Genomic DNA, 22,424 nt, shown 5'->3' on the forward strand with positions numbered 1-22,424 from the left:
ATGACCTTGTATGGTAGATACACCTGAATGTGTGTTCTGAACTAAGAAATCCAGAAGCAGCCAACCCAGAGATTCCTTCCTTGTCTATAAGGACATCTGAGCCCCCAAACTGACCCATGGAACACAAACCCTACAGGGGAGTAAGGTCTCAAGTTTTGGGTTGAATAAAGACTGCCAGGTGGAGGTTGTTAGGCGGAAGTGCTAAGTGGAAATGCTATGGCAAGTGGTTGTGGTTCATCTGCCCAGCCCACTGCCACTGGACTGTATGTAAAGTGGTTCTCCTGTCCAGCCCACTGCCACTGGACCCTCTCCTTTGTATGTAAGCCCCCAGTAAAACCCCACATCTCCTTTGCTGGCTCTGGGTCTCTTCTTGGCCTCTTGAACCTAATGCCATGCCCACTGTAGTGACAGAGGTTTGGCATGACATATGATATACCAAACATTTACTGTATACTACATAACTATCCCCCGTGAGATTTGGCACAGCACCCTGATTTGTTTGTAACATCAAATAAATTAGTGTTTTGCAGTAAAATTTATTATTTAGACTAACCTATGTTAGTTTAGGTTCGGTTTTGCTGGCAGATCAATCTGGGTCATGTCAGTGTTTACCATCAAATTAAGTCCTCTCAAATCCCCCAAAATAGTTTTCAGAACTTTTGGGATTTCAAATTATAAATAAGAGAATGTGGACCTGTAGTTAAAAATAGTCTTTTCCCTTTTAATAAGGGAAGACTATTTTTTGGTGGAAAAACCACCAAAAATAGTCAAGTCAGAAAACATTTCTATTCATATTAAAAGAAAATGCCTTTTAAATTGACATTTTCTATAAAATTCGATTGCATTCCTGCAAATGAAGATTAGTTAGTTGCTAGAGTTTTCGTAGGAAAATCTTATTAAGCCATGTGGGGATTTTTTCTAATATAACCTATTATAATTCAAAACAGCTGTCAGTCCCCTGCTAATACTTTTTTCCCCATTAAAAATGCATTTTTAAAAGAATATAAAAGTACATCACATTCCACTAATCTATGCAACAATCTTCTAAATGTAACCAGAAGAATTTTTCAAACTAGAAAATGAGAAAAAGAATACAGAGAAATGAGGTGAGTATGGTTCTTAGAATTTTGACTCTAGTGAAGAGGAAGGTACTGAATTTTTTACTTATCCTAAAATTAAACCACACACACATCCCTCACCCATATATACGTACATTTATTTTATTTTGAGACAGAGTCTTGCTCTGTTGTCTAGGCTAAAGTGGTTCACTCATAGTGCATTGCAGCCTCCAACTCCAGGGCTCAAGCAATCCTCCTGCCTCAGCCTCCTGAGCAGCTAGGACTACAGGTGTGTGCCAGCATGCCCAGCTAATAATTTTTTTTTTTTTTTTTGGTAGAGATGAGGTCTCACTATGTTGCCAAGGCTGGTCTTGAATTCCTGGCCTCAAGTGATCTTTCTGCCTCAGCTTTGCAGAGCACTGGGATTACAAAGCGTGAGCCACCTTACCCTGCTGAAACTATGTATTCTTAGTGTTCTTATAGTTTTTCTAGTTATGAAATACTTCTTAAATAAAATATCTGCTATAAATGCATAGTAAGCATGGTCTGAAATTTGTTATCTCTTAGCTGTTTAAATGATTTTAAAAACATAATCTCCACAGAGTAACAAACAACCTAGGAACAGTCACTAGAAAAGTCTTGTAGATTATCATTCTTTCTTTTTTGTTTTTTTGAGACAGAGTTTTGCTCTTGTTGCCCAGGCTGGAATGCAATGGCACCATCTCAGCTCACTGTAACCTCCCCTCCCAGGTTCAAGCGATTCTTCTGCCTCAGCCTTCCAAGTAGCTGGATTACAGGCAGGCCCCACCACCCCACACCCGGCTCACTTTGTATTTTTAGTAGACAAGGTTTCTTCCTGTTGGTCAGGCTGGTCTTGAACTCCTTCAGGTGACCTGCCTCAGCCTCCCAAAGTGCTAGGATTATAGGTGTGGGCCACCACACCCGGCCAGATTATCATTCTTGAATGGGGTAGGAAAACCCAAACCAGTGAAAAAATCATTAAAAGAGACACTCAATTATTAGAAAAAATTTTTAAATGTGGATATGACTATCTTTTCTCATTCATGAAAACTAAATTTATATTAAATCCTAAAATTGAAAAATACTATGCATTCATATGTATATCAAAATTTAAAATCTGGCCAGGTGACAGTTCTATAAAAGACTATTCTCATTTCATAATATATCGAGGTTGCAAAAAATATGGCCTGTGGTCTAGGCTAGAGTACTTAGCTCATTGCAGCCCCAACTCTTGGGCTCAAGCAATCCTCCTGCCCCAGTTTCCCAAGTAGCTAGGATTTTGTTTGCATATACAATCTTATGATCCATCCCTAACAAACTAGGAGGTATCCCAGCCCTCATATTCTCCATTCTCATTCTAGCAATTATTTCTGAACTTCACATATCTATAACAACAAAGTATACTATTCTGGCCATTAAGTAAATGCTTATTCTGAATCTTAGTAGCCAATCTATTTACACTTACATCAGATACAAAATTTTACTTTACCTTTAAAAAATTCCTACATAGAACTGTGTTGTATGGGTCACATCCAATTTTTCAATATTATAAATAATACTGCGATTCTTTTACATGTATCTTTGCCCACTCTAAATTATACCATTAGAATAAATTTCAAGAAGATTCTTAGGGTAAAGGATATACATGTTTCTAATTTGAAGTCATGTTGTCAGAAGAGTTGCAATTTACACTCCTATTGGCTCTGCATGAGAATTTCCAAAATGCTGGACATTACTCATCTTTGCAATCTGATGGAGGAAAAATTATACCATTGCTATTTTAATTTCTTAAAAATTATTAGTGAAACCAATATTCCTTAGTCCCCATGTTGCTTTATATTCTTTGCCCATTGTTCTATTTGGCTGTTCTTTTCACTAATTTGCAACACTTTCTATATTAATGTTAAAATAATCAATGGAAATTATTCATATGGTCCTTTTACTATGACAGCTTTTGTCTTAAATGTTTAAATTTTTCATATAGACAACTCTGTCTTTTCCTTTGTAACTTCTGGGTTTCCTGTTTCTTACTGCAAACATTTTTCCATCAGAAAGCAAATTCATATATAAATATATAAGCAGTTAGGACAATATTTGAGAAAGTTCTTTCAATTTGTGTTGTAATCTCCAAATTAGAGTATGTGGGTAAATACTCTTCTATCAGGGAGGAAGTTAACATTAGATTAAGAGTTTACAACACAGTTATTATTGTTTCAAGTCATTAGGTATTCTAATATGTAAAATTTTATTAAATCCTAAGTATTAAGCTAACTCAATTACCTGTTGTTGCTGAGAAGAGAGATGGAGAAATTTTCCATATAACTGGAGGATGCTTTTGTTAGTCACTGAGGTGTACAACGATAGGCTTGACTTTTCACTGATTTCCTGAGAATGTTGTGCTTAACTGACACTGTTCTTTCTCCATTATTTGTAGATACATCTGTTCAGCTATCAGTGGTTCTGACATCTAGAACATTTTCATCACTCCTTCAAAGAAGTTCCATTAGCAACCACTCTCCATGTCACCTCAATTCCCCAATCCTAGACAACTACTAATCTAATTTCTATCTCTATTGATTTGCTTATCTTGGACATTTTGGGATCATATAATAATGTGGGCTTTTGTGACTTGCTTCTTTCACTTTATAGCATAATATTTTCAAGGTTCATTCACATTGTAGCATGTATCAGTACTTCTTTATTCCTCTCTATTTGCTTTATAATATTCCATTGTATGGATATACCACATTTTATTTGATTTATTCATTTATTCATTCATTCATCCATCCATCCAATGATAAACATCTGGGTTGTTTCCATTTTTTTGGTTATTATGAATAATGCTGTTAAACACATTTGTGTACAAGTTATGTGGACATGGACTTCCATTTCTCTTAAGTACACACTTAGGAGTAAAATGTGTATTTTTTTTTTTTTTTTTTGACAGAGTGTCACTCTTGTTGCCCAGACTGGAATGCAATGGTGTGATCCTGGCTCACTGCTACCTCTGCCCCCTGGGTTCAAGTGATTCTCCTGCCTCAGCCTCCCGAGTAGCTGGTATTACAGATGCCTGGTTAACTTTTTTGGATTATTAGTAGAGATGGTTTCTCCATCTTGGCCAGGCTGGTCTTGAACTCCTGACCTCAGATAATCCACTGGCCTTGGACTCCTAGAGTATGTTGGGATTAAGTGCAGTGACACAATCACAGCTCACTATAGCTTCTAATTCCTGGGCTCAAGTGATGCTCCCATGTAACTGGGACCACAGTGTGTACCACTGTGCCCAGCTAATTTATTATTTATTTATTGAGGCAGAGTTTTGCTTTGTCACCCAGGCTGAAGTGCAGTGTCATGATCTTGGCTCACTACAACCTCCGCCTCTTGGATTCAAGTGATTCTCCTTGCCTCAGCCTCCCGAGTAGCTGGGACTATAGGTGCCCACCACCATGCCCAGCTAATTTTTGTATTCTTAGTAAAGATGGGCTTTCACCATGTTGGCCAGGCTGGTCTCGAATTCCTGACCTTGTGGTTGGCCCACCTTGCCCTCCCAAAGTGCTGGGGTTATAGGTATGAGCCACCACACCTGATCCCATTTTAATTTTTTTCTGTTGAGACAGGGGTCTTGGTGTATTATCCAGGTTGGGCTTGAACTCCTGGCCTCAAGTGATTCTCCCATCTTGGCCTCTAAACGTTTAAGGATTACAGGTGTGAGCCACCATACTGGGCCTAACATGTATTTTTAATTATTGTTTCCCTTTTTCATTCCCCACTATAAGGTAAACTATATAAGGTGAGGTTTTTCACTGTTGCATTCACTGTTGTATCTCCAGTGCCCAGAACTATGTCTGGCAAGTATAGTAGGTGCTCAACAAATTTTGCTGAATGTATGAATGAAACAGTAAAAATGTTTGCTTGTTCTGACACAGCAATTGAGCAGAGATGGAGGGACAGTTCATATTCAAGATGGTAAAGAGATCATAATATTGCTGTGGCAAACTGAGAAAATGTCCATGTAATATAGACAATTGTAAGTTGATCCTTACTATTAGATTAAATCTAGTGCAGAAAAAGCAAAGTGGGTCAGGGAAAAGAATGAGAGATGAAGCAGAAATGCAGGCAGAAGCCAAGTCATGCACATCCCTTTGAAAAGGCTAAGAGTCCTGTAGTTAAGAAATGTGTTTAATTCAGCCTTTCCAAACTTAATCACAGAAACCTTCATAAGAAAAACCAATAATAAGCCATGTACAGTGTTCCATGAAATATACCTTTTTTTTTTTTTTTAAGACAGAGTCTCGCTCTATCACCCTGATAACTGCAGATGGGAGTGGAGTGGTGCGATCTCAGCTCACTGCAACCTTCACCTCCTGGGTTCAGCCAATTATCCTGCTTCAGCCTCCCGAGTAGTTGAGATTACAGGCGCGTGCCACCACATCTGACTAATTTTTTACTTTTAGTAGAGATGGGGTTTCACCATGTTGGCCAGGGTGGTCTCGAACACGTGACCTCAGGTGATCCACCTGCCTTGGCCTCCCAAAGTGCTGGAATTAAAGGCATGAGCCACTGAACCTGGCTGGCACATACTTTCAATCATATTATAGTAGTCAACCTTTGCACTGGGTGTTGATACTTTTTTTTTTTTTTTTTAAATAAATGGGGTTTGGTATGTTGCCTACATTGAGTGTAGTGGCTAATCACAGGTGGAATTATTGTGCACTACAGCTTTGAACTCCTGGGCTAAACAGATCCTCCTGCCTTAGCCTCCTAAGTCGCTGGGACTACAGGCACATACTACCAGGCCCAGCTAAACTTGATATATTATGAAAGAAAACAACAGATGGAGAAAAAAAGAACATAACATAATGTGAGAACTGATTTTTTATTTATTTAAATTTTAAATTGAGAAACATCAAAAGGTACTGTGCCAAAAAGACAACATAGCAGGCCTAGGACTGCTATCCTTAGAAAGGCCTGCATGCAAAGATGGTCCTGGCAGAGGTCTCTGGGAACTTGGACTTTGGGAACGTTTCCTTAATTCCCTGACTATTTAAGGGTGATTTACTGTGCCTAAACTGTTTGTTCAAACAATTTGGTTGATGCTGAATATCTGCATTCCTTCTGGGAGCTTGGAATTTGGTACAAGCTAGATAGAGGGTGCCTATGTGATTATACCCCAATAAACATCATGGGCACTGAGTCTCTAATAAGCTTCCCTGGAGACAATATTTCACAAGTATTGTCACAAGTAGATGCAGCCTGTGCAATTTCACTGGGATAAGACTCTTGAAGCTTGTGCCTGGTTTCCTCTGGACACTGCCCCATCAGCATTTTCGCTTTGTGATTTTGCTTTGTATTTTTTTTTTTTTTTTGCTGTAGTAACTCTTAACTGAGTCATACTATAGTCCTGTGCTTCCTCCTCACCAAACCTGGGGGTGATATTGTGGATCCAACGCAGACACAAAATGGGGTATGATAAAATGTCTTTCTCTACTGTCCTCTGGCCTCCCAAAATGAAACTCTATTGTTTTGGGATAAATATTCAGCTGGTAATCAAGAGTAAAGCTATTTTTAAGAATCTGCAAGGAAACTACCACAAAAATTGGAATAGTGGTAATGTCTGGGAGGAGGAAGAAGGCAGTTATGATTGGGAAGAGGCAGGAGGGGGGCTTTTGGAATGCATACAGTGCTCTATTTCATGACCAGAGTGATGTCAGCTTTAAAATAATGTTTTTTTTAAAGTTAAATTTATTTAATGTACTTTGTATGTGTATTACTTCACAATAAAATGTTTTGTTGGACCTATTACAAATTTTAAAGTTTCAACTGAACCCTTGAAACGAAATCCAGTTCCTAAAGAAAAGGATCTAGAAGAATGAAAAGCTTAAGTGTTGAGTCATAGGAAATGCTGATGATCTGGGGGCTGGAAAAGAAAGAGAACTGAGTAAACCAAAGTATGAAAACACAAATCAGTCGGGGTAGTGACCAGGATAGCCTGCATGTACGAAGTGGCACTTGAATGAAGTTTACATCAAACTAAGAAACCACCTCTTTCCTATATGCTACCAGAAAGTTTGGGATACACTGCAATTTCCATAATCACTCTGTAAGGGCAATGAATTAAGATTTCCATGTCCTCAAACAGACTAAATTCTTGGAGTACTGGGACTGTGTCTTATTTCAGTAACTATGTAGTCCAAAGACCTTAAAGAGTGACTGGCTCATAATGAACCCTTAATAAGTGAGGTGGCTCACGCCTGTAAACCCAGCAATTTAGGAGGCCAAGGCGGGTGGACTGCTTGAGCCTAGGAGTTTGAGATCAGCCTGGGCAATAGGCTATTACAAAAAACAGAAAAGTTAGCCAAGTGTGGTAGTGTGTGCCTGTAGTCTCAGCTACTCAGAAAGCTGAGATGAGAGGGATCACTCGAGTCCAGGCATTTGAGGTTACAGTTAGCAGTGAGCCACGATCACACCATTGCACCACAGCCTGGAAAACATAATCAGACACTGTCTCTAACAATAACCACCACCACCACCACCACCACAACCATAAACAAAAAACAACAAACAAAATCTGCTCTGGTTGGTCCTTGAAGGATGTTAACCATGGAGAAATGTAGGCAAGAACATTTCAATACAGAAAACATCTTAAGAATTAATAGATATCACAACAGCCAAGATGTGGAAATAACCTAAATATCCATTAACTGATGAATGGATAAAGAAATTGTGGTATATGCATAAATAGAATACTATTTGGCCTCAAAGAAGAAGGAAATATGGTGACAAACAACATGGACGAACCTTGAAGACATTATGCTAAGTAAAATAAGTCAGTCACAGAAAGACAAATACTACATAATTACACTTACATGAGGTCTTTATCTAGGCCTCATCATTACCTAGAATGATCAGTGAGTATCTAAAAGAGTCAAATTCAAAGAATCAAAGAGTGAAATGGTGGTTGTCAGGGACTGGGGGAAATGAAGGCTTATTAATCAACAGGCATACAGTTTCAATTAAACAAAATGAATAAGCTCTAGAGATCTACTGTAAAACACTGTACCTACAGTCAACAATAATGTATACTTAAAAATTTGTTAAGAGGGTAGATCTCATGTTGTGTTCTTACCAAAAAAATTAAATAAGAATGAATAGGACAACATATATGAGAGACAACATTAAGTACTAGGAAATCAGGCAAGAAAGGAAGACTTGAGAGTTGACTAGATAACAGAGAACAAGAAAAAAAGGGGCAAAGATGATGCCATTGTTTAACTAGGTAGAGCTGATAAAGAACAGAAAAATGGAACAGCCAGAGAGATAGAGGAAAACTAGAAAAATGTGATCTCAATAGAATTCAAAAGAGGAAACTGAACTGAAGTGGAAACTTGTAGAGAGCAGACGTTTTATAATTCTTTTTTAAAAGTATGGCTGCAAAAAGGTTCAGAGAGGTGAGGAAGTAGCAGAGAGAGGCATGTGGAAGTCTAAAAAGGTTAAGTGTGAGATAGAAGGGAAGATATTAAAACAAATGAGTAAGTGGACAGAATGCTGTAGGAAAGCTGCAGTTATCAACTGGGGTGACTGTTCTCCCCTTCCACTCTCCCTAACCCCCACACTTGACAATGTCCGGAGACATTTAAAATTGCCACAACTGGAGAGGGGAAAGGGAAAGAGTACTATTTGCTTCTAACAGGTAGAGGCCAAGGATGCTGCTAAATGTTTCACAAGGAACAGGACAGTCCTCCACAATAAAGAATTACATGGCCCCAAATGCCAAAAGTGCCAAGGTTGAGAAGCCCTGTAGTAGACTGTAAGGAATACAGAAAAGAAAGATTAATCAAAGAAGCCAGGCTTAGGCAAGGACATTCAGAGAGAAGGAAGACTTTTTTGGTTTCCTATCTACTGACTTGATTGAGAATTACAGCAGAATTACAGCTAGAAGTAGCTTTCAGATTTTTAATCTGAAAAGTCTATTGAAGTATACTGACATTCCAACTTCTCCAACAAACACATGAACACAATGTGCATGCCTTACATCATTATCCACCATGTGAATATTCGGTACAGATAAACCACCTTTTTTTTTTTTTGAGATACAGTCAAGGTTCAAAATATGGGATACTTTAAAAAAAATACACACAAAGAAATTACACTTTTGTAATTTGTTAAAAGGTTAACCGGTATAAATGATCAGAGTCCAACTACCAGTATAATTTTATTTCATAAAATTTCCTACATACCCTTTAGAAACTAATTACAAATGATCTATATTTTAACAGTTCACAGAGGGATAATATGAGAAAGAGGTCTACAAAACACCAGTTTTTACAGTTGCAAAATGATACTGTTATAAAGTATTGGGCAAAAAGGAATTAAGAGAGGTTATAAAACATGAGCTTGTAACCACAATTAACTTGATCATAAAAAATTCACGGCCGGGCGCGGTGGCTCAAGCCTGTAATCCCAGCACTTTGGGAGGCCGAGGCGGGTGGATCACGAGGTCAAGAGATCGAGACCATCCTGGTCAACATGGTGAAACCCCGTCTCTACTAATACAAAAAAAAAATTAGCTGGGCATGGTGGCGCGTGCCTGTAATCCCAGCTACTCAGGAGGCTGAGGCAGGAGAATTGCCTGAACCCAGGAGGCGGAGATTGCGGTGAGCCGAGATCGCGCCATTGCGCTCCAGCCTGGGTAACGAGCGAAACTCCGTCTCAAAAAAAAAAAAAAAAAAAAAAAAAAAAAATTCACTTTGTATAATAAGCAGGCATGAAAACATTACCGTATTTACTGACACCCACCCTATGTGAAAGGTACTGAGAAGAATTTAATCAAAACACTCTCTCTCAAGTAAGAATTTTCATTCATTTGAATATTTTCTGAGCACCTAGTATGTGCTTAATATATAGGGATATAACACTGACAGGCATAATTTTTCCTCCAAAAGTGTTTAAAAGGCTGGGGGCAGTGGCTCATGACTGTAATCTCAGCACTTTCGGAGGCCTAGGTGGGAGGATTGCTTGACGTCAGGAATTCAAGACCAGTCTGGCCAAAATAGTGAAATCCCATCTTACTAAAAATACAAAAATTAGCCAGGCATGGTGGTGTGTGCCTGTAATCAAGATACTCAGGAGGGTGAGGCGGGAGCATCGCTTGAACCCGGCAGTTGGTTGCAGTGAGCCAAGATCACACCACAGCACTCCAGCCTGGACTACAGAGCAAGATTCCATCACAAATAAGCAAGCAAACACCCCAAAGGTGATTAAAGTATAGTGGGGCAAACTGTTAAATAGGCAATTACAATGTAGGGGAAGCATAAATCAGGGGAGATGAAGACTTCTGGAGCAAAACAGCCTGAGTTTGGATTTGACTCTGCCATTTCTAAACTGTATGATCTTGGGCAATTTTTTTTTGTCTTCTTTGTGTCTGATGATAATAAAACTGTCTATCTTATAGGATTGTTGAGAAAGTGACATTTGGGATAATATCTAAGACTAACAATAAATATTGTGAACTTTCCCCTTTTCTTGGTGAAAATAATAGAAGGAGAGGGAAGAATGCCAAAATAATGCTCCAAACAGCAGAGGGAACTAACTATTCAAAGGCCCACAGAGAGAACAAAACTGGGTTTATGAAGGAAATAAAAGTACTTCTATATAAAGTGCAGTGGGCAGTAGCAAGGTATGAGCCACATGATCTGAAAAGGAGTTTAGACTTAAGAGAGTTGTTTGTTGTTTTTTAAAAACATATGCTACTGCTTATTTATTTTCATTTTTTAGACACAGGCTCTCATTCTGTCAACCAGGCTGGAGTGTAGTGGGGTGATCACTACCCACTGTAACCTCAAATTTCTGGGCTAAAGTGATCCTTCCACCTCAGCCTCTCAAGTAGCTAAGAACTACAGGTACATGCCACAATACCTGGCTAATTTTTAAATTTTTTTTTTGTAGAGGCGTGATCTTGCTATGTTGCCCAGACTGGTCTTTAACTCCACCAGGACTCAAGCAGTCCTTTTGCCTTGGCCTCCTAAAGTGTTGGGATTACAGGCGTGAGTCAAAAAACCCAGCCTGCTTGTTTCTTTAAAAACATATACTATACGCGTAAACATATACTATTACTATTGCTTGATTTAAATGATTTTTTTAAATTCAAGAATTAGTAAGCCCACAGACATAAAGAACATATACAAAATACAAAAGAGAGCTTGGCTTAAATAATCGAAAGTTGAAATCCAAAGAGCATTTACTTAATTTTCAAAGCGGATGGAGAAATAATAAAGTGAGTAATTTTACAGATGTGGAAACTAAAGCACAGGGAAGTTAACTGGGCCCTTAGTAAAGTAAAAAGCTAACAACCAGACATCAAAACAATAAGGTTTTTCTTCATAGCCAAATATATCTTTCATAATCATCCAATATATGATATCACATATTTTTTTAAAGGTATACTTGATTTCTCATCTTCATTTTAAAAATAACTACAAGGCTGGGTGATGTGACTCATGCCTATAATTCCAGTGCTTTGGCAAGCCAAGATGGGAGGAATTGCTTGAGGCCAGGAGTTCAAGACCAGCCTGGGCAATATAGTGGGACCCCATCACTACAAACAATGTTTAAAAATTAGCTGAGCATGATAGCGTGTGCCTGTAGCCCTAGCTACTCAGGAGGCTGTGGCGGGACAATCTCTTGAGCCTAGGAGTTTGAGGCTGCGGTAAGCTATGACAGGGCCACTGCACTTCAGCCTGGGCAACAGACTGAGTACCCTGCCTCTTAAAAAAAACACAAACACTGAAAAGCTGGGTATGTTCATCTCAGCTACTCGGAAGACTTGAGGCAGGAAGATTGCTTGAGTCAAGGAGTTCGGAACCAGCCTGGGCAACATAGCAAGAACGCGACTTGAAAAAAAGTTTTTTTAACTCTACACATTACTATGTTGAAATTTATTTGACCAAAACCAATACATAATAAAATATACAGAGTCTGTAAATTGTAACTCTTCTTCCCCATCCTTCCTCCCTTATCAGACATTATTGTTGAAGCATGTGACAGAACTATGACTCTGTAATTGAGGCTATAATGAGACTTCTCTGTCATAAGCTATTACTAACATTCACTACAAACTCATCTAGTTCTGTCACAAAGCTTTCTGCTTACAAGAAAATTCTCATGTCTGGTATTAAGCAAGCAAAAAATATTTTGGGCAAGTCTGAAGACAAGAATTGGGTCTCATGAAGCATATTATAGAATTTTTCTCTAAAGAATAATTCACAAACAAAACCCAGATGAAACAGACCTAAATGTAATACTACTCCTTCCATAAGGGACTATAGCCAGGAGACTGACATAGTTTTTATCTAAATGAAAATTTCTAGGTAATAATGAAGAGCAAGCAAAATACAATGTCTGATCTTACTGGTTTTTCCTTTTTTTTTTTTTTTTTGAGATGGAGTTTCCCTCTTGTTGCCCAGGCTGGAGTGCAACGGCGCAATTTCAGTTCACTGCAACCTCCACCTCCCAGGTTCAAGTGATTCTCCTGCCTTAGTCTCCCAAGTAACTGAGATTACAGGCATGTGCCACCACGCCCAGCTAATTTTGTGTTTTTACTAGAGATGGGGTTTCTCCATGTTGGTCAGGCTGGTCTTGAAATCCTGCCTTGACCTCCCAAAGTGCTGGGATTACAGGAGTGAGCCACCGCACCCGGCCTCCATTTTTACTTTAAAGACAACAACACACCTCATGTTTATTTTAAAAATGGCTTACATTTAGCAGAGCAGAAACTCTTCTAAAAATGGCTTACAAAGCACTCTTTCATGTTATTATTTCACCTTAACAACTCACTTACTGAATACCTATTATGCATTGTGTGACACTATTAGACATTGTGCGACATCCTGTATGCTTTGGTTCACACCATACAGTCATGTAGGGGAGTCAGGCATACAAGCAATTATAATACAGGGCAATAAAAGATAAAAGAGAGGCACAAAGTTCCAAAAGACTATTGCGCAAAGTTCCAAAAGAATGTATGACGATTGGTAAAGGTCCTATAACTAGATCTTGAAAGATAAAGACGACTGTATCAATCAAGAGATTTTGGGCCAGATACAGTTGTTCACACCTGTAATCCCAACACTTTGGGAGGCTGAGGTGAAAGGATCACTTGAGACCAGGAGTTCAAGATGCTTGGGCAACATAGAGAGACCCCACCTCTACAAATAATTTTTTAGAAGTAGCTAGGTGTGGTGGCTATTTCTTACGAGCCTGAGGCAGGAGGATTGCTGAACCGAAGAGGTCAAGGCTACAGTGAGCTGTGATTGCATCACTGCACTCCCGCCTGGGTGACAAAGCGAGATCCTGTCTCAAAAAAAAAAAAAGAGAGAATCAAGAGATTTTTGATGGCAAATTACTCCAAAAACATTAAGAAAATTATCTGTCATGAGAAATCCCATGGTAGAGATGGGCTCCAGACCCAATAAAATATGTATCTAAATGATATTACCAAGGATTCAGACTCCTTCTACCTCTCTGCTCTGCCATCTTCACGAAATGCTTCATCCCTTGTGATCCCAAGACAGCTGTTAGTAGCAATAGGAGTTTTGGGTTCCCTTGTTCACATGCAAGAGGGGAAAGAATCCTGCCTCCCAGAAACAGAATGTCTACTTCCCTTCAAATCTGATTGGTTCAAGTTAACGGTTTACAAGGAAATGTCATGAGTTGACTGGCTTGAACTAATGGAAATCTACCACTGAAGGTGGTGACAAATCAGCTTCTCCAAGTCCCCTGCATGCATGAAAAGCAGATTTCTGTTAGGGAAGAAGAGGAAAGTAGACATTAGATGGGCAGCTAACAGAGTAGGCGAAGAATAAGAACTCTAAACAATGGAATAAATACACAAAGAACAAAGAGGCACAGGGAACAAGAAACAGCATAGCTGGAGTGACAGGAAACCTAAGCTTGAAAACAGTCTATAAGCTCTTGTGGGTTTGGACTTTATTGACAAGGGAAGTTAACATACGTATTTTAAGTAGAGAAGCAACATGCTCCAATTTTTTTTTTTTTTTTTTGAGACATCGAGTCTTGCTCTGTCACCCAGGCTGGAGTGCAGTGGCATGATCTCGATTCATTGCAACCTTTGCCTCCTAGGTAGAAGCGATTCTCCTGCCTCAGCCTCCCAAGTAGCTGGGATTACAGGCATGTGCCACCACCCTGTCTCATAAAAAATAAAAATAAATAAAAAGAAAGAGAGAATCAAGAGATTTTTGATGGCAAATAACTCCAAAGAATTGTCTGAAACATTAAGAAAATTATCTATCATGAGAGGTCCTGTGGTAGGAATGGTTCCAGACCTAATTTTTGTATTTTCAGTAGAGACAGGGTTTCACCATGTTGGGCAGACTGGTCTCCAACTCCTGACCTCAGGCAATCTGCCTACCTTGGCCTCCCAAAGTGCTGGGATTACAGGTGTGAGCCACCGTGCCTGGCCCGTTTTTTAAAGAACATAATTATCATAGCAATACAGAGAATAGCCAGAGATGGAGCGGTACTGTGAGAGAAAAAGTGGCAGAGACTTAGCTGGTAGGCTGTTTAATAAGTAGTCTAGACTAATAAGGGAGTGGCAATAGAGAGGGAAAAAAATAAGTAAAAAATACATAGAAGACAGAAAGCATAGATGAGGAAATTAGTCTTCAGATGGGTTAGGTGACTTTCTTTAAGATCATAAAACTAAGAATCTAAATGGAGGTTTGATTTCTAGTCCAGTGTTCTATTATATCACAACTATATCTAAAAACCCCAATGATGCTCTATAAAGGGAACTATTTTGAATCCTGTGACTTGAAGAACGTTGATTATTGGATTAAAGTGTTTCCTATCTATTCCAAGTGTCCCCATCTATTTCAATCTTGTAATGTTCACATGTCACACAGTGACATGGCTTTAATGTCAATTTATAAAACTAAGTATATTATGTTTCTAAAGTTACTATATTATTTGAAATAGTAAGGGTATCTGAAAGACTCAATTTGTGATGTCAAATTTACAAAATATCAAAAATTTTAAAATTAAAAAAAAACCCACAGCATGGTGGTTCTTAAATTTTGAACTTGTTCTGCAAATAAATTAGGTGCTGAATGTTTGAGTTTCATTATAAATCTGGAATCAGCAGGCACTTTAAATGTTTCATTGAAATTATGCCTCAGCTGGGCATGGTGGCTCACACCTATAATCCCAGCACTTTGGGAGGCCAAGGCTGAAGGAGTGCTTGAGTCTAGGAGTTCAAGACCAGCCTGAGCAACACAGTGAAACCCTATCTCTACAAAAAGTACAAAAGTTAGCCAGGCATAGTGGCACATGTCCATAGTCTCAGCTGCTCAGGAGGCTGAGGTGGGAAGATTGCTTTGAGCCCAAGACTTGAGGTTGCAGTGAGCCATGATTGTACCATTGCAGCCTAGGTGACAGAGCAAGACCCTGTCTAAAACAAATAAAATAAAATATGAAATAAATAAAGCCTCCCTTTGAAATTCTGGATTCTGACAACTAACTTCCACTAGCATTCACCTAAAAAGAAAACTGGGCCAGGCACGGTGGCTCACGCCTATAATTCCAGCACTTTGGGAGGCCAAGGTGAGCGGATCACCTTAGGTAAGAAGTTTGAGACCAGCCTGGCCAACAGGACAAAACTGTCTCTACTAAAAATACAAAAAATAGCCAGGCGTGGTGGTGCACACCTATAGTCCCAACTACTTGGGAGGCCGAGGCAGGAGAGAATTGGTTGAACCTGGGAGGTGGTGGATGCAGTGAGCTGGGATCATGCCATTGCACTCCACCCTAGGCAACAGATCTAGAAACAGATCTAGGCGACATCTCAAGAAAAAAAAGAAAAAGAAAGGAAAACTGTTACCTCACTTAAATAATGATACTGTACCTGTTTTAGAAAAAGTCATTTGCCTAATTCTAGAGTGGAGAAATTCAATTTTGCTTTATTACCATTGTACCAAGACTGGGTTCACAGGGAAAATGGTTTTAAATAAAATAAAAATAAAGCCTAGGAAACACTGCAAGACCCTGTCTGTCACAAGAACAAAAATTAGCCAGGCACGGTGGCACATGCCTGTAGTTCCAGCTACTCGGGAGGCTGAGGCTGGAGTCTTGCTGGAGCCCAGGAAGCCAAGGCAGCAGTAAGTTGTGACTGCACCACTGTGCTCAGCCTGGTGACAGAGTAAGACTCTGTCTCAAGAAAATAAAAAAATGCTACAAATAAACATGTTTACATTAAAAAATAAACAATATGTTTTTTATCAGTCTTCTTCTTTTTGATTCAATTAGCAACCTCAGTGAATACCCATGTGTCAGGCACTGTGCCAGATGCTGGGAATACAACTGTAAGTCTAGTCAGGCTATAGTTATTCAGACATATATCTGCATAATTATTTGAGTAATGTCAGTCTTCCCCACTAAATAACTATAGTATATCTTTCTTCAGCAATAACAGGTCTGTAAATGTACAAAGATGATGCCTAAAACATCAACTTCATGATAATATATAACTCTGTCAATGACATCGGAATTCTCTCACTCACCAGGTTAGAAATTCTTTTCAGCAGCCACAAATGACTTTTCTTAAAACATACCTGTTAAAACACTCGACAAACAAAGAATATAAGGAAACTATCTGAATATAATACAGGTCTTAGGTAAAAAAAAAAAACACTGATGTTAATATCATATTCAACAGGGAAAGACTGAAAATCTTTCCTCTAAGATCAGGAGCAAGTCAAGGATGCCTGCTTTTACCACTTCTAGTCAACACAGTACCAGAAGTCCTAGCTGAGATTAGGCAAGGAAAAATTAAAAGGCATGCAAACTGAAAGGCAAGAAGTAAATTAACTGTTTGCAGATGACATGTTCCTATACGTAGAAAACCACACAAAAAAAGATTCCACAAAAAAAAAACTATTAGAACTAATAAATTCAGTAAAGTTGTAGGATACAAAATTAACACACAAAAATGAGTTGCATTCTTAAACATTAACAATGAACAATCCAAAAGAGAAATTAAGGAAAGAATCCTATCTATAATCACATCAAAAAGAATAAAATATTTAGGAATAAACCTAGCCAAGGAGACAAAAGACTTTTACACTAAAAACTAAAAAGCACTGCTGAAATAAAGACACAAATAAATGGAAAGATATTCCATGTTCATGAACTGGAAGACTCCGTATTTAGATGTCAACACTACCCAAAACAACCTACAGATTCAATACAATCCCTAACAAAATACCAATAGCCTATTTTTTGCAGAAATAGAAAGACCCATACTAAAATTCATAAGGCATCTCAAGGAATCGCAAACAGCCAAAACAATCTTGAAAAGAACAAAGTGGAGTCTCACACTTCTTGATTTCAAAAGTTACTATAAAGCTACAGTAATTAAAATAGTGTGATATTTGCATAAAAACAAACGTATGGACCAATGGAACAGAATACAGAGCCCAGAAATAAACCCTCAAACTTACAGTCAAATAATTTTCAACAAAGGTGCCAAGACCATTTAATGGGAAAAGGACAGTTTTCTCAACAAATGGTAATGGAAAAACCACACATATGGTAATGGATATCCACACATAAAGACCTAAATGTAAGAGCCAGAACTATAAAATTCTTTTAAAATAAATAAAATAAAAATGCTGGGCACGGTGGCTCATGCCTGTAATCCCAGCACCCTGGGCTGAGGTGGGAGGACCACTTGAGTCCAAAAGTTAGAGACCAGCCTAGGCAACATAGTGAGATCCCTTCATCTCAGGGAATTTAAAAAACTTAGCCAGGTGTGTAGGCATGCACCTGTAGTCCCAGCTATTCGGGAAGCTGAGATGGAAGGACTGTTTGAGCCCTGAGTTCAAGACTACTGTAAGCCATAATCACACTGGTGTACTCCAGTCTGGGTGACCAGGCAAGAACCTACCTGTCTTAAAAAAAGAAAGAAAACATAGGGAAAAATCTTCCTGACATTGGATTTGATAATGATTTCTTGGCTATGACACCAAAAGCACAAGTAACAAAAGAAAATCTAGATAAGCCAGATTTCATCAAAATTAAAAACTGTGTGTGCAGCAAAGGACACTATCAAAAGGGTGAAAAGGCAGCCTACAGAATGAGAGAAAACATTTGCAAATCATATGTCTGAAAAGGGACTGATATTCAGCATATATAAATAACTTCCACAACTCAAAAACAAAAACAAAAAACCTAATTAGAAAACAGGGAAATAACGTGAATAGATATTTTTCCAAAGAAAATATACAAAAGACCAATAACCACATGAAAAGATGTTCAACATCACCGATCAGTTTTTAAAAATGCAAACCAAAACCACAATGAAATACCACTTCATACTAGGATGAATAGTCAAAATGAAAAAAAACACACCAAACAGCAAATAACAAGTATTAGTGAGGATGTGGAGAAACTGGAACCCTTGTGCACTGCTGGTATGAATGTAAAATTTTCTGGGTATAAAATACATAAAAGAAATGAAAGCAAAGACTCAGATATTTTTACATCCATGTTCACAGCAGCATTATTCACAACAGTCAAAATGTGGATGCAACTTAAGTGCCCACTGATGGATGAATGGATAAACAAATGTAAAAATACATGCAATGGATATTATTCAGCATTAAAAAGAAAGCAAACTGTGACACATCCTACAACATGGATGGACCCTGATGACATTATACTAAGTGAAATAAGCCAGATATAGAAGGACAAATACTGTATAATTTCACTTATATGTGGTACTTAGGGTAGTCAAAATTAAAGAGACAGACCCTGGTAGTTGCCAGGGGCTGGGGGCAAGGGAAAATGGAGAGTTTCAGCTTAGGAAAATGTAGTCGTGAGCCTAAGAAAACTCCAAATGAAAGAATTCTACATGGAGAGTGGTGATGACTGCACAACAATGTAAATGTACTTAATGCCGCAGAACTATACGTTTAAAAATGCTTAAGATGGTAAATTTTACGTGTAATTTACCACAATAAGCACACAGATATATGCTATGCAATTTTTCCTACTGACTTTATCCTGGTCTAAGATCTCTTCATACTCAGATTACTGCAGCAGCTACTGTCCTCTCTGGTTCATTCCATTCTCTCCTCACTCTAACTCAACCTGTAGATCACTGACAGGTTTACCTTGCTGGTTTACAACATTAATCCCTGGTCTCCAAACTTTCAAAGGCTCTCTATACCTTGCACAACAGAATAAAAATAGAAATCTCCTCAATTCATTATTTAAACTCTTCTACAGACAAACAGCTTTCCAACTGACTAATGTTTCCTAAGGAAAACATTCTCCTCAGGAAATTCAGTTGTCAGCTCATCCTTGTCTCCCTCTATTTCCCTCCCCCTAAGCTAATCTTCGCTTTATACTCTTGCTTTTCCCTCACAAAGTAATTGCTACAATCTCTCCATACATCTAAACTTTCATGGGCCAGCTCACATCCCAAGTGTCCCATGTTCTTTGGACTCCCGAGGCCTCACTCATCTCTCTCTATCCTGTACACCAGCAGTATTCTTTGTATTAGTAGAACTAATTAGATTGTCTTCTAGGCTCATGTTGGTACACTTGATCTTTCCAATAAGAACTTGAGGGCAAAGTCTATATATTAATGGCAAAAACCGCAGTTACTTTTGCAGCAACCTAATATTATGTTTCTTTCCTTTCTTCCACATCATTTGTAAAATGCAAAACAAAAACCAGACCTTCAACAGTCACCTATATAATTTTGGATGTGTGAGCTTCAGTAACTAGAATCTGAAATCAGAATCATTTTGGCATTACTGCACTTCTGAAGGTTTACCTGCTACACACTATAAAGAAAAATGCTGACTCAACAAGATGATACACGGAAACTAGGTAGTATAGCCTAGAAATCAACACAGGTGTTTTAAATCCTAAAATCAGAGTCTGATACAAAAACCTTGTTTAAATGCTGGTACCAGGACACACAATACAGTAGTCAGATTTTGTGGGACAGAATATTGATCTATAAGTTTTACTGAAGTCATGCAAGAATGAGCCACGTTAAAACTGGGTGAAAATGTGTCATGAGCTTAAGAAAACTCCAAATGAAATATCACTCTGTTTTTATTAAGTTCGAGTTAGGGCAAAAAAAAAAAATCTTCATCAGTTACTTGAAGTAGCTGACAGAATGAGGGAGAGCCTCTCATTTTCGCTTTCAACTTTATTACACCAAAACCTATGGATAGGGATGCGTAGTGAATGGCAAAGAATGCAAGCAATGAAGAATAAGCAGCTCAGGAGTGTAGTAAAAACGAGCTCTCTAAATGGGGTGTAGAGAGGCTTACAACTTAGTTTTGGCCTAATTCATCGCCAGCTGTAGAACCCATGGCAAGTCACTCGCCTCTCTGGGTCTGGTTTCCGGGCTCTAAAACAATAGTCAACACCTTTAGAGCTCTAAAAGTTTTTCTGACTCCAAAATTCCATGACAAGTCTAATAACGGCTGCTGTTAAAAACGTACGAGTCTTACAAAGCGACTGCAAGTCCTTCTTCTACGTTTCAGGAAGAAAGCAATTCATTTCAGCAATCTAAAGGAAACAAATGCCATTAGGGACAAAAGATTGTTAGATGACCAGGCCAGGTGCGGTGGCTCACGCCTGTAATCCCAGCACTTTAGGAGGCCGAGGCGGGTGGATCACCAGAGGTAAGGAGTTCGAGACCAGCCTGGCCAACATGGTGAAACCACGACTCTCCCAAAAATACGAAAATTAGCTGGGCGTGGTGGCGGGGGCCTATAATCCCAGCTACTTGGCTGAATTGCTTGAACCTTGGAGATCGCTTGAACCTAGGGGGCGGAGGTTGCAGTGAGCGGAGACCTTGCCACTGTACTCCAGCCTGGGTGAAAGGGAGAGACTCCATCTCCACACACACACACACACACACACACACGATTGTTAGTTGAAAATGCTAAGTAATTCTGTAAAAAAAAAAAAGTCTATTTTCTCATTACAGTAAGATGTCTTCACAGAGGAAACAGTGCTCTAGTAAAGATAACTAAGACTGCTTCTGTAAATTAGGCCTACTCCAGAGTACGTATCATCTGTGCTGGTATGTGAAGACGTGCTATTGTAGTTCAAAAGAGAAACAACACTTCTCGGAGTTTCTCCAAAAACGGTGAGAAAGTTCTCACCCTTGGGGTAAAGCTAGCAAACACTGTGCAAATGACAAGGTACTGAAAAATGCACACATTTTGCCATTCAAGTACTCCAAACAGTCTCTTCTTTACCAACACTTGGTATTGTCTCCCTCCCAACCTGTCAAAACTCAATTCCAGGTTTATCCCGCAACAGTCACTTACCCGAACAATCTAACTTGCCCTGGGAGTAGCAGTCCACAGGCCTGCTCTCTTCCCAGTCCCCGCCGGCCACTTTCACGCCCACCCCTGGCGGTCGCAACCCTGCAGCCAGGTAAACACGCGCCCTAGTCTCGGGAGCGGTTTCTCAGTGTCCTGGGAGTCGCACGTCCCGCCTCTGGGCGCCCGGAGCCCAAAGCCAGCGGGCCAGCCGGCCAGCCGCCGCAGCTCCCTCGGGCCGGTCTCCCCGTCCCGAGCCCCACACAGAGCGCCCCTGCTCCCGGGACGGTGGCGCGCTCCAACCCGTCCCTCGGAGCGCACAGGGACCGGCCAGTCCGGCGCCGCCGCGCCTCAGCCCCAGACGGACGACTCGCCCCTCCCCGTCCGGCGCCCCAGCGCCTCCCGTGGCGGCTCGGCCCCAGCCCCGGCGCCCCCACGCCCAGGAACTGCCCTTTCCTCGCCGGGACGCCCCGCGCCACACTGGGCACAGCCTCGGCTCCACAGCCTCAGACACACTGAGGGACACTCACCCCGGAGGCTCCTCCCGCCGCTGCTGCTGCCGCTGGGACCGCTACCGTCGCCTCCGCCGCCGCCGCCGCCACCAGCACCGCCGTCCGCACCAGCGCCAGCACCCCCGGCCATCCTCCTCCTACCGCCGCCGCCGCCCTCTCCTCTCCTGTCAGTGGCTTAGGCTCCAGGACTGCTCCAGGTTCCCCTCGCCGCCATTTTGACTCCTAGAGAGAGCAGGAGGGGCTCGGCTCGGCGCGGCCTTGGGGCGCCTGCGCGGCGCTGCGGAGTCGGCCGGGGCCCCCGCCCTCCCCTGCCGGCGTCGCGCTCAGGATCACGTGGCTCGACGTCGCCGCGCGCGTCGGGCCGCGCGGAGGGCGGCCCATTCGGTGGAGCCGTGGGAGCCCGGCGCGCGCGCATTATTCTTGCTCGTCGGCAGGGAGCTGGGCGTCGGGTTGCTGGGAGTTTCGTG

General features: G+C 40.3%; 1 protein-coding gene across 2 annotated transcripts in view; it reads right to left on the bottom strand.

Annotated features, from left to right (window-relative positions):
• The window catches only part of BTBD7 (BTB domain containing 7), a 106,970-nt gene extending 84,778 nt beyond the window's left edge, over positions 1-22,192 (bottom strand). The window contains exon 1 of one of the 2 annotated variants that reach the window (XM_064375182.1): positions 21,976-22,043. The gene's annotated coding sequence lies outside the window, so the exon portion shown is untranslated. Of the gene's footprint in view, positions 1-21,975 lie in introns of both variants that reach the window. The other variant, XM_064375183.1, reaches the window with a different exon arrangement.
• Between the last annotated feature and the right edge of the window lie 232 nt (positions 22,193-22,424).

This window comes from Aotus nancymaae, unplaced genomic scaffold (genome assembly GCF_030222135.1).
Source record: "Aotus nancymaae isolate 86718 unplaced genomic scaffold, 86718_ANA_hifiasm-v0.15.2.pri h1tg000011l, whole genome shotgun sequence".
Lineage (NCBI taxonomy): Eukaryota > Metazoa > Chordata > Mammalia > Primates > Aotidae > Aotus > Aotus nancymaae.